Genomic DNA, 13,451 nt, shown 5'->3' with positions numbered 1-13,451 from the left:
GGCACAGAGACGCAAGACAGGGCGGTGGCAGAGAGGGACGGTATTCATGCCATCTCAGCGATGGTCTGAACCAGATGTCCTTTTCATTTACAATGGAAAGACTCTAGTGTGCCTGGAGGGAGCAGGTGCTTCTGTCTGACAAGTGAGTGCAGAGAGTTCTAGAAAGGGGGAGCTAGGCCGGTCCTCAGAGAAAATGCAATAGATGCAAACATCTGAGACACTTGCGGTGATGGGATGGAGTAAGGTAGGAATTGGTTGCTGAGATTGTAAGAAAGGAGGCAGCAAGTACACAGCCAAGGGAGAAACAGGGGCTGCTGTGCGTCTGGGCACAAGGGCTTCCAGCCAGGTTGGCAGCTGGTATGTGGAGGAAGCAATGGGCACAAGAATTGGAGTGGAAGACAATAGAAGAATGGTAGACCCAGTGGCTTATTGGTGTGCTGTCAGTCTGTTCAGGCTGCCATAACAGAAGAGGACAGGGTGGCTGGGGCAACAGCAGTTTGGTTTCCCACAGTTCTGGAGGCCCAAAGTCAAGGTGCAGCAGTGTTGGTTCTGGGGAGGCCTTTCTGTTCAGTGTGCAGGTGGTACCACACTATCCTCACCTGCTTCTCTGCAGTGTAGTGAAATCTCTGCTGTGTTCTCTCCTCTTTCTCCTCCTCCTCCTCTTCCTCCCCCCACCCTCCCATTTTAGGTATGCACATGTTTCCATGTGTGTGGGCACAGGTGAGTGGGTATATGTACATGTGGGTGTATGTGGAAGTCTGAGGCTGATGTAGGGAATACCCTTGATTGTTCTTGCATTGTGTTCATTGACACAGGATGTCTCAGTCAAAAACAGAGCTGGCCGATATGGCTAGTCTTGTTAGCCAGCTTGATCTGGGGATCCCCTGTGACTGCCTTCTAGGCTACCATTGCAGGAGGGCCGCCATATACCACCCAATCCTCATTTACATGGGTTCTGGGGATCAGAACTTGGGTTCTCATGCTTGGACATTGAGCACATTAACACCAAACCATGTGAATACAGGTGTGTGTGAATGCATGCGTGTGCATACTGTGTTTTGTGTGGAGGTCAGAGAGCAGCAGCTTTCAGGGGTCCATTTCCCTTCCACCGTTGGTTCCAGGGATTGAACTCAGGGTGTCTGGCTTGTGTGACATGCACCTTTACCTGCTGAGCCATCCTGACGGCCCACCACCCTTTATCTTAACTAGTCTCCCTCTAGTCTTTATCATCAGTTTCCCTCTACCAGCCAGCAGTGAACCAGCCTTCCGTCCTAGGCGTCATTGCTTTCTCCTCTGACTGCCAGTGGCCGTCCTTAAAACCGTAGCATTGCCTGCCAGGGACTTCCTGGGGGCTTGTCATTCTGCTTATTCAACATGGAGGAGACCGGGGTGATGGGGGATATGGCTCTGTATGCTGTGAATGCATTGCTCTGATTGGTTGATAAATAAAATGCTGATTGGCCAGTAGCCAGGCAGGAAGTATAGGCAGGATAAGCAGACAAGGAGAATTCTGGGAAAGAAAAACAGAACTGAGAAGTAGATGCTAGCCTGCCATCCAAGGAGCATGTAAGGCATACAGGCAAAGCCACGAAACACGTTAACAAAAATGGGCTGAGTTTAAATGTAAGAGCTAGTCAGTGGTAGGCCTGAGCTAATGGCTGAGCAGTGTTTTGTTTTTGTTTTTTGGAGCTGAGGATTGAACTAGGGCCTTGCGCTTGCTAGGCAAGCGCTCTACCACTAAGCTAAATCCCCAACCCCTGAGAAGTTTTAATTAATGTTAAGCCTCTGTGTATTCATTTGGGTTTGAGCGACTGTGGGACTGTGGGACCAAGAGAGCTGGGCAGGACCAGGAAAACTTCAGCTACACCAGGGAACTAAAGACTACTTCTCAGGGCTCTCCTCCATCACTGACATGCATGGGATGGTGGTGACTGTGCTCCTTGGCCAGGCATGGGAGGGTCTCACAATCCAATATTTCTTTTCTTTATTTAGAGAATGTTCTATTAGTTTTGGTAATCAAACTTACTAAGATAAGATCATACTATACATATTAATATAGTGCTTCCCCCCTAGACACATGGAAAAGAATTAAGTTTGAGGCTGGAGAGATGCCTCAGCAGTTAAGAGCACTTGCTGCTCTTCCAGATGAACCAAGTTTGGTTTCCACCCCACCAGTCTAACAACTGCCTGTAACTACAGCCCTGGGGAGCTGACATCTTCTTCTGGTCTCTATGGACAACCCACACAATACACATAACTGGAAATAAACATAAATAGTTTGTTGTTTTTGAGAAAGGGCCTCTCCACATAGCCCTGGCTGTCCTGGAACTCACTATGTAGACCAGGCTGGCCTCAAACTCACAGAAGTACACCAGCCTCTGCCTTGTGTGTGATGGATTAAAGGCTTGCATCACCATGGCCAGCGATGAATAGTTTTAAAAACGTTAAGTTTAACGTTTCTAGATCTAGACCACTATGCCACAGTCCCATATTAACTTGGTTACTTCCCACTTCTCACCGTACTTTGTTCCTATTGAACCATTCTCAAGTCAGCTAGGTCCCTCATTGTTGTGAAATGCCATGTCTGTCCCACTTTACTATTTTGTGTAGAGGCTTTTCCTCAGATTGGAGTTTCATTCAGGTTGCATTATTAAAATTTATCTATGTGTATATATTTGATCTCCCTTCTAGATACCCTTCCCCACCAAGCAACTCACCACATGCCTTAACATCAAGCCTGGACTCCTATTATGTAAAATCAGGATATGAATGGCATCTAATTCATATAGTTGTGGTATATAAGGTGCATTGTATATGGCAATGTGTAGAAGTCTCCTTATTGGCCCTGGAACATGAATGCTTTAGGACTCTGTTATAGCATTGAGATTGGCACTCCGGAAATGTTTGTTGAATTAATTTCAGATTTAGTTCATGGGCAAACAGAAGGGACAATGGCTTTTCTGTCTCTTCTTGGTCTCTACTCTTTTTTTCTGGAACCACCTACTAAACTTACCCCACATCTGACCTAACTCAATGCAATGAGAGACCTCAGATAGTTAAGTTTCCTATTGCGCAGGAGGACCAGTTCCTCCCTAGGGCCCAGCACCTCTTTCTTGGAGCCAGTTTCTTGGGGCTTGATTGAAGTTTCTAAATCAAACATCCTGATGCACCTGTACCCTCTCAGAGCTGGTGGGACCACAGCCAGACATTCCACTTCCTCTTGGCAATCCTGCTCCTGGCTTCTGAGGGGCCCATGTATTGTCTGTCTAAATACTTAAAACGTAGGACTCAGACTAATGAAGTGTTACACAAACAGGTACGATCTTTTTACCTGAGGAGATGCTCCTTCCTGACGACAAGGCTGGAAATGTGTAAAGCTGTGTAACTCATCTCCCTGAAACTGATGAGATAGCAAACGGGAATGAACTTAACCACAGTTGTGTCTAACTAGGGTCTCAGCAGGCTTGACTAGAATTAAAACACAGGACTGATAAGATGGCTCAGCAGATAAAGGTGTTTGCCGCCAAGGCTGATGATCTGGATTTGATTCCTTGGACCTACATGATAGAGAAAACTTGTAGTTGAAAGTTTTCCTGTGTCCCGCCTGGCCCACCATGGTTAGGATAAATCTCTCTCACCCGTCAGTCCTGCAGCCACTTGGACCCAAATAAACACACACAGGCTAATATTATTTTTAAACTATGGCCATGGCAGGCTTCTTGCTATCTAGATCTTACATCTTAAATTAACCTATTTCTATAAATCTACACTTTGCCACATGGCTCATGGGCTTACCTGTACTTTTTCACTTTCTTCTCATGGCGGCGACTGGCAGCATCTCTTCTGCTCTGTCTTTTTTCTTCCTCCTCTCTAGTTAGAATGTCCCACTTAATCTTATTCTGCTTCACCATTGGCCAAACAGCTTTATTTATCAACCAATCAGAACAACACATAGTCACAGCATACAGAAAGACATCATCCATCAAAAGCTGACTCCTGTAAGCCATCCTCTGACACACACACACACACACACACAATTTAATAGAAAAATAAAACTGAAAACATATTTTTTTTAAGTTTTTAAAAAGTTACTTTAGAATATTTAGAAGAAAAGATATTAAAATGATTAGTTATCTATGAAATTTCTCATTTTCTTAGATCTTAAATTTTTTTTGCAGTGAGTTTATACTTTTTTAAAATAAAGCACTTCTGTGGTTACATTTATTCATTTCAGTTTGTATTTTGGTATGTTGGTGGTTTGAATGAGAAGACCCTCATAGGCCCAGATATTTGAACACTTGGGTCTCAGTTGGTGGCATTTGGGAGCTTTAGGAGGTGTGGCCTTGCTGGAGGAGTGTGTCAGGTAGAGAGAGGGTTTGGGAGTTGACACCTGTCATTTCTAGTTCTCTTTCTCTGATTTCTGATTGCATTTGTAGAGACGAGCTCTCTGCTTCCTGCTCCTGCCTCCGTCCCCCCCCCCCCCCCCAGCCAAGATGGATGCTGCAACCTAGGCCAAAATAAACTTTCTTCTGGAAATTGCTTGTAGTTAGAGTTTTCCTGCCTGGCCCAGTCAGGACAAATCTCTCTTACCCGCCAGTCCCACAGTCGCTCAGACCCAACCAAGAAAGCACACAGAAACTTATATTGCTTACAAACTGTATGGCCGTGGCAGGCTTCTTGTTATCTGCATCTTCTATCTTAAATTAACCCATTTCTGTTAGTCTATACTTTGCCACATGGCTTGTGGCTTACCAGTGTCTTTACATGTTGCTTTTCATGGCGGTGGCTGGCGGTGTCTCTCTCCAACCTTCTACCTCGCAGAATTCTCCTCTCTCTTGTCCCGCCTATACTTCCTGCCTAGCCACTGGCCAATCAGAACTTTATTTACACAGAGCGACATCCACAGCAATTGCTTTTGCTCCTGGTGTTTTATCCCAGCAGTGGGAGAAGTGACTAATACAGGATGGGTTACCTTTTTAAAGATTACTAAAGCTGGGCATGATGTGCACATCTTTAGGCCCAGCATTCAGGAGCCAGAGGCAGGCAGATCTCTGTGTGTTCAAGGCCAGTCAAGGCTGCATAGAAGACCATGTTTCAAAAAGACTAGGAAAAAAAAAAAAAGATTTTGTTGCGGATTGTACAAATTCAGTGACTTTGTGTACTATGTTTTTTTTTTTTTTTTGCATTCAGTAATTTGCTAAACGGTTATTAAAACCAATAATTTCTCTATAGATTTTTGGGTTTTCTGATGGCTGTTGCATATGTGGATAATGGATATCTACATTTTTCTGATCCCTGTACCTTTATTCCTCTCATCAAATACAGTATTGAAAGGAGAAGTCATAAAGAGGCCTTCAATATGTCACCTGGAATGAGAGTGAGGCTGAGACAGGCTGATGGAGGTTAAGGAGATTGCATTTTAGTGGACAAAGGATTCATATTTGTATCTGTCTCAAATGAATAGTAAGATTTAGTTAAATTTTTATTTACTGAGATATAATGCTTTTTCTCCTTTAACCTGGTAAGATGGCAAATTTGTTAGTTAGCTATCTAGCCAAGAAATGATCTTGTCTTCTTGAGACGAGTACAGTTTGGTTTTGTGTCTTTTCTTTTTTTCCCCTGACAGTCTCACTATTTAGCTCTGGCTGTCCTGGAACTTGCTATGTAAACCAGGTTGGTTCTAAACTCACAGAGATTCACCTGTCCTGGCCTCCTGATTAAAGGCACACACCACCATGCTGGGCTATAATACTAATTAAAAATATGTATTTTTATTATTTTTAAAATTATGCTTCTGTGTATCCAGGTGCTCATGTAGGCCAACAGTAGCAGATCTTCTTAGAGCTGGAGTTCCAGGTAGTTGTGAGCTGCCTGGTGTTGGTGGCAGCTCTGGTCCTCTGGGTCATCTCTCCATCCCTACAGTACCAGTTTTCAAACGTTTTTATTTTTAAAAGTTTGGTGCATTCATTTACTTTGTGTGTGTGTGTGTGAGAGAGGGAGTTGTGGGGTGGCATGGGTGTGCTGTGGTGTGTTTGTGAAGGTTGGAGGGTAACCTGGGGGACCCATTTCTCCTTTCACTGTCTGGATTTCAGGGATTGAAGTCAGGTCACCAGATTTGGTGGCAAACACCTTTTCCACTGAGCCAACCCTCCACATTTATTGCTAATTGTCTTGGTTACTGTTCTGTTGCTGGGAAGAGACACCATGACCAAGGCAGCTCTTAGGAAAGGAAGGATTTAATTGGGAGTTTGCTCACAGTTTCAGAGGGTGAGTCCATTGTCATCATGGTGGGAAGCAGACAGGCATGGTGCTGGAGCAGTAGCTGAGTTTATTGTGACTAGGTCAATCGCTATTGTTCACAATCACCATCTGCCTCCAGGGCTTTCCATCACCCCAAACTGAAACTCTTTGTCCACTAAACTGGCCTTCTCCATGGCTATCATTGTAGTTCTATGATGTGATTGTCTAGAACCTCATGAAAGTGGAATCATATCATTTTTTTTTTTTTTGAGCTGAGGATCGAACCCAGGACCTTGCGCTTGCTAGGCAAGCACTCTACCACTGAGCTAAATCCTCAACTCTTTAGGCTTTTTTTATTTTGTGTTTTTTTTTTTTTCCAGACAGGGTTTCTCTGTATAGCTTTGCACCTTTCCTGGAACTCATTTTGTAGACCAGGCTGGCCTCAAACTAACAGAAATCCACCTGGCTCTGCCTCCCAAGTGCTGGGATTAAAGGCGTGCACCACCACCGCCCAGTCATTTTTTTTTTTTTTTTTTATGTCTGGCTCATTTCCCTTAGTGTTATGTCTTTGAGATTCATCCATATTGCAGTGTGTGTTGGGATTGACTTCATAGCTTTCTTCCCTGCTCTTTCAATTTCATATGCTTTAGTTCTCTCTCTCTCTCTCTCTCGTTTTTTGAGACAGGGTTTCTTTGGATATTCCTGGCTGTCCTGGAACTCACTCTGTAGACCAGGCTGGCCTTGAATTTACAGATCTGCCTGCCTCTGCCTCCTGAGCCTGGGATCAAGGTGTGTGCCACCATCACCTGGATGCATGTGCTTTAATTTTCAACTGGAAACAGAAACTGTCTTTGGAATGTCAACCTGAGACATTAGAAACCAGTTCAGTAATCAGGTCCTAAGTCAAGGCCTGTTTCCAGAAAGCAATGGTGTGCTTAACTAATGTCATTTAAACACCCTACCTGGGGATATAGTCCAGTGGTAGGGTGCTGGCCTATCACACAATCCTACACTGCAAAAACAAACAACAAACTCCACTCTAATAGAAGCAGTGAACATTTGCTTCAAACATAAGTAGACACATGCCTTGAGAAATATCAGCAGAAGTAAAATCCTGAATCAAATGACTTTGCAACTTGGTTCAAGCCCAGAAAAGGAATGTACTAAACAGTCATGAATCTGCTTCTTTTGAAACCGATACTCCACTGTTTGTATATACCTCATCTTGTTCATCTCCATTCACTCACCAGGGGCTGCTTGGGTTGCTCCTGCCCTTTGGCTATTATGGAGTGGCTTGGTATCAAAATGACTGTATTCAGTGCAAGGCTGAGTCTGAGTCTGAGCTGAGGGTTGCTCATGTGGCCCTGGGGGATAGAGAAGTGCCCCAGGTCATCAAGATGGCAATGTATATGCTTGGTCAGCTGAATCCTCTAGGAAATGCAAAGTTCAGAAGAGTAACGGTCATCAAAATCATAGAAAAAAATGGCTATGTTAGAAAAGACTGTAACTATCTGAGGGACTTTATTGTTTGGAACATCCGTTGAGTTCTTTGGGATACTGGCAAACTGCATGTTTGGATGCTGCTTGAAGATTAAATACGACGCTTTGAAGGTCTCTGCATCACTGACTGCACTTCTGCCGTCATGTCCCATAGTCATTTACCAGCTCTTTGTAACAGATGCTCTGCGTTCAGGTACCACAAGCAGGGAAAGCTGTGTTCTGACACTCACTGGTTGCCTTCGTATGTGGTGTTTGATAGACCAGTGCTTTGGCATTTTACAAAAACAGACGTTTGGCGGTCAAGTGTCATACTACTGTTCCTCTGCCACCAAAGGAAGAGTTCTAGTGTACTGTTACCCCCTTGCCACACTGGGATGAAAGCGTGACGAGTGTTTGGAGTATTTCTTGTGGTACGGCTACACAATATGTGAAAGAACACTTAGAAAAACTACCTGAAGACGGACTGAAGAGTCAGCGGAGGCTAGCTTAGCAGAGTGGGCTTTTAAACGATGAGAACTCCGGCATTGGTCAGAGGTCAAAAATAACTCAGCTTGTATTCCTTTTGCCTGGTTTTTAGTAGAGACTCAGGAAATAGAAGTTTTCATCGCTTGTCTCATTGTGCAGAAAGGGTTTGGGGGCCTCAGGTCTGATCTGTGCACTAATATATTCACTTAGAAGACATGTTTTGAGTATTTAGTATACAGGCACCGTGTTGCATGTAATTAGAAATGACCCTCATCTAGAACAACTTTTCAATTAGAAGAGGAACAGCTATAAGATGGTTTGAGATATGTACATAATTTGAGGGAACTGAGATTATAACTGTTACCTATTTAGAAGGCATTATGGGAAAAAGTAATACGAGGGTGTCAACTTGACACCAACTAGGACCATCTGGAAAGAGGTCCTCCGTCAGACTGGCCGGTGGGGCATTTGCTCTCTGGATTAATGATTGATGATGGAGGGCCCAGATCACCTCGGAGCAGGTGGTTCTGAGTTGCCTAAGAAAGCAGGCTGAGCAAAGCCATGCGCAACAAGCCAGTAAGTAGCTTCCTCTGTGCCCTCTGCTTCCGTTCCTGCCTTGAGTTCCCTTCATAATGGGCTGCAGGCTGGAAGCTGAAACAAACCCTCTCCTCCCCAAGTTGCTGATCAGCGTTTCACCATAGCAACAGAGGGTAAAGTAGGTCAGAGGACTCGCAAGTTTACCAGAAAGGCAAGTGGGGCGAACTTCCTGCACTCTACTCTGAGTCAGGATACCAGACTCGCTCAGTGTGTCTTCACTGCAGCTTGAAGAAGGTTTATCCCACCTCTGTTGGACATACATTAAGAACCAAACAGTCCAGTGATCCATTCCCTGCCCTCAGGAAGCTTAAGTCTAAAGAGAAGGGTTCACAGTGTCTCCTTTAGAGTCAGCTGAGGCATTCCTGGGCTGTGCGTTGGTCTCAGCTCAGAGGATGAACATTGATAAGAAAAGAATTCTGACACTAGACAAAAGCCAATATTCTTCAGGAACGACCAAAGGAGCCATTTTCCTAATCACCAGCACCAGGGACAAATGGTACCAGTGGTGCCTATTAGCATACTAAAGCCCATGCTGGCCTACAGGCTCCCTCAGTGTCACCAGTACCTGGGACACATTTCAGAGTCCATTCCAGAGCATCCCGGCACTTCCCACCGCACCCCTTACCCTGAATCTCCCCAGCTCATGGGCTTCCCTGCCCACAGCTTCTCGCTCTCCTTATAGCCTTGCTATTTCAGCCACGGGCTCTCTTTTCCTCTTCCCCTCTTAGTCCCCTCTCCTGCCCTCTCTTGGTCTCCTTCGACTGCACTCTTTTCTTTGTCTTTGTCTCTCTCTCTTTCTCTCTCCCCCTCCAGTCTGCCGGCCATAGTTACACGTTTCTCTCCCTGCTCTGGACTCCTCAGATGCCTCTGGCTGTCCTTTCCCTCATATCTACAATAAAAACCTTCCACTTAACCATACCTTGGGGAGGTCATGGACAGTGTGTATGTCTCTGGGTGTGTATGTCATGAGTGTGTGGGTGTCTGAGGACGCTGGAAGAGGGTGTCAGATTCCCAGGAGCTAGAATTATAGGCGGTTGTCAGCTGGTTTATGTGAGTGCTGGAAGCTGAACTCTCGTTCTCTGGAAGAGCAGCAATCTCTTGAGTCATCTCTTCAGCCCATAGATGCTGATTTTAAAAGGCTCACTATATATTTTCTAATTAAAAGTAAAATAGATTATTATTATCACCTAAAATTTGGAGTATAAAGAAAATCAGAAATAAAAAAGTTATTCATGGTTGTACTGATTGTCGGGTAATTATGAAATGTTTAATTGCATCTCCCCTAGCCTTCCAGGCATGGTGTCATATGATCACTCCAGGCCAAAAATAGAGTAGCATTTAGTAAACTCAGGAGGCCATGTATTTTGATTTATAAAGGTTGGGAAGGCTAGAGATGAAAGGGATGGCGAAATGGAGGTTAAAGCCTGTGGTGACAAAGATAGGCAGGAGGTGGTGGGGAGCAGCCTGGGGCCCATGGAAGAGCACTGCTCAGCCCTCCCTCCAGGAGGGAACTTGACAGGGAGTGCAGGTCTCTGAGAGTCTCTGAATAAAGCACCCTAGAAGCCTTTGGATCAAGGTCGCTCCCACTAGGTCGACCATGGCTTTGAGATCCCCACATTGTAATCCCAGACAGCCCTGCCTAACTCCCCCAACCCCACCCCTTTCTTTTCATGGGATCAGATCTAGTGTGCTTTGAAGACATTCTCTGCTTGGTCGTACTTACCCTCCTTCGTCTTTGACATCACTGTCCCTCAAGAGAGCTTCTCTAATGTCCCCTGCTTCCCAGAGCACCCAGTAGCCGTCGGCCAGATGCTCTGCATTTCTGAGTTTTAAATTTATCTCTGAAAAGTTAGAAATTTCCTTCCATCCCTCCTTCCCTCCTTCCCTCCTTCCTTCCTTCCCTCCTTCCTCCCTCCCTTCCTTCCTCCCTCCCTCCCTCTCTTCCTCCCTCCCTCCCTCTCTCCCTCCCTCCCTTCTTTCCTTCCTTCCTTCCTTCCTTCCTTCCTTCCTTCCTTCCTTCCTTCCTTCCTTCTAACAAGGTCTCATGTGTTCCAGATTGGCCTTGAACTCACTACATAGCTGAGGATGATCTTGAACTTGTATTCTTCCTGCCTCTACCTTGGGAGTTTTGGGATTACAGGCATGCATCACCTCCTCATGCAGGATTTGGGATTGAACCCAGGGCTGCATGCATGCTAGGAAAGCACTCTTATCAACTGAGATATGTCCCCTAAAAGTTAGAATTTTATATCAAAAAATGTCTAGCATGCTACCAATTTTAAATTTAATACATAGCATAAATGTGTTTCTAAGAACTGTGCTTTTATAGGATTTTACTTATATGTTATACATTTGAAGATTTATTTATTTAATTTGGGGGGGCATTTGAGACAGGGTTTCTCTGTATAGTCTTGGCTGTCCTGGAACTCACGCTGTTAACCAGGCTGGTCTTGAACTCAGAGATTTGTCTGCCTCTGCCTCCTAAGTGCTGGGATTTGTGTCACCACCACCTAGCCATTTGAAGATTTCTTGACTGAGCATAAAAGTGTTTTAAGAAATAGCACAATGGTAGGGATATAATCCTAGCACTTGGGAGCCTGAGGCAGGAGGACTGAAAGTGAGTTCGAGGTCAGCCTAGTCTACGGAATGAGACCCTGCCTGAGTGAAAGAAAGGAAGGAAGAACTCTGAGAAGCTGTAGAAGAAAGAAACACTGAGAGACTAGAAAGACTGGATATAGGAGAGACCACGGCAAGGAAAGAAGCCTTTTAATGGCAGAGATGGGCAGACACAGAGAGAGCAGAGGAGCCAGGGAGAGCATAATAATGGCTGCTGTCTAGAGCAGTCTATGAGCAATCCATAAAGTCAGATTCATGTGGGAAATCACAGGGCAGTAAAAATGTGTTACCGCCAAGTGTCTCACAATGCCAGCTAGTGCGAATTATGCACTGAACACATAAAATAAATATATGAAACTAGCTGCTATCGCAGGAGCTTTTAGGGGCTGCTAATAAAATACTGATGCATTTTGGCTATCCGACTTCACATCCAAGGCAGCAATACACAGTTTGTAGATGGCCGTGTCTCTTGCCTCCCAAGACCCAGAGGTCTCTCTGAGTCTGTCATCAAAGGGGGTCTCTGGAGACCTCACCTTTGCATGTCCCCCTGGGTCTGACAATGAAAGGAGGTGTCTCCAGTTGAGGGTAGCGATTTTGTCCTGATGTCTGACATCTGCTTTAACACCTGCGGTTGCTGGACAGAGGCCAAGTTTTCTCCTGTTCCCATCATGTTTTCTGAGGTGCTGGTGTCCTGGGCTACACACCCTAGTCCTCGGCATTGTCCTCAAAGGCCTGTTTGTTTTCCTGGCTCCCAAACCCCCATCACACACTTTCCTCCTTCCACCTAGTTGGCTCTGCCCAGGGTGGGGTTCTCACCCTGGGGACCCATTTTGCTCTAATGCCCAAATTGCAAAGCTGATCTCTTAGCTCTGTCCCAGGAGACAGGGTCCAGCCGAGGCTGAGAGCCACTGGCTGAGTCAGCTGTTTCCCTGGTGGAAGGCAAAAAGAAAAGAGCTTTCATTACAAACTTTGAGGCAGGCTCTTTTGAGGACAGAGCTGGCTCACCTTCATCCCGTTCTACTCTGCCATGGCTGCCATGAGTATTTCCATGGAGTCGATGCACATGGAATTATACTTGATCAGGTAAATGGGATTTCTTTATATAGGTTTAATTCCCTACACTCTTACTCAAATCCTCAAGTGGGCCACCAACATGGATTTGGAGTAAACATACCAAGATCATAGACCTGTGTCTGGGAACTGGGGCTTTGCCCATTGGTAGAGTGCTTGCCTAGCAAACAGGAAGTCCTGGGTTCCACTCCCAGAACTGCATGAACTGGGTATAGCCATGCAAGCCCATAATCCCATCTCTCAGAAAGTGGAGGCTGGAGGATCACAAATCAAGGTCATCTATGGATACAAGCACGTTAGCGGCCAGCCTGGGCTATGTGAAACCATATCCCAGAGAAGAAAAACAGTGTTTGTGTCTGATAACAAATAACCGCATAACCTTGCTCCTCAGCTCTCCTCAGTGGAAGCCGGGCCCTGGGCCAACACTTGATAAACATCATTCCAACTTTCTCAACTACCCTGGGCGACTGACTTTTTGCCACCTTTTTTGCAACGGAAGATCCGGTCTGACAGGTGTCTCTGTCTAAGAGAACTAAAGTAACTTGTTGTGGGTCAGACTAGGGATCTCTACCCCCTCTTGTGGTGAGATCTGGGCCCCAGCTTCAGGTCCTGCTAGCTCTATGTAATCTTGGGCCTGATTTGTAAGCTCTGTCTGCCCAGTCCAAAGCTGTGAAAGGGTGAACTCTCACCCTCGTCCAGCCTGGGCTTCCCTCTGGACAGAGCTGGTGTGAACCAGACAGAGCGGGTGTGGACATAAATAAATGAGCAAGCACACAGTAGAGCAGCCGTCCAGACTTTGATCCGTCTCAGCGGGAGAAGCAGCAAGTGTGGGCTGAACCTCGCATTCCTTTAGCAGGTTTGAGTTACTCCGCTATTTTGTGAGCTTCAGATGACATGTCCCATGACCCCAGCCTACGCTGCACCCTAAAGTACTCTCAAGTCCAGCCGGAGCTCCTGGACTC

General features: G+C 45.6%; 1 pseudogene; it reads left to right on the top strand.

Annotated features, from left to right (window-relative positions):
• The first annotated feature begins 1,374 nt into the window (after window positions 1-1,374).
• On the top strand, window positions 1,375-8,086 carry LOC118588713 (annotated as a pseudogene).
• The last annotated feature ends 5,365 nt before the right edge of the window (window positions 8,087-13,451 follow it).

The sequence above is a fragment of the Onychomys torridus genome, chromosome 8, assembly GCF_903995425.1.
Source record: "Onychomys torridus chromosome 8, mOncTor1.1, whole genome shotgun sequence".
Classification (NCBI taxonomy): domain Eukaryota; kingdom Metazoa; phylum Chordata; class Mammalia; order Rodentia; family Cricetidae; genus Onychomys; species Onychomys torridus.
Note: the sequence above shows the minus strand (reverse complement) of the source record. Positions and strands in the feature narration are given on the sequence as shown.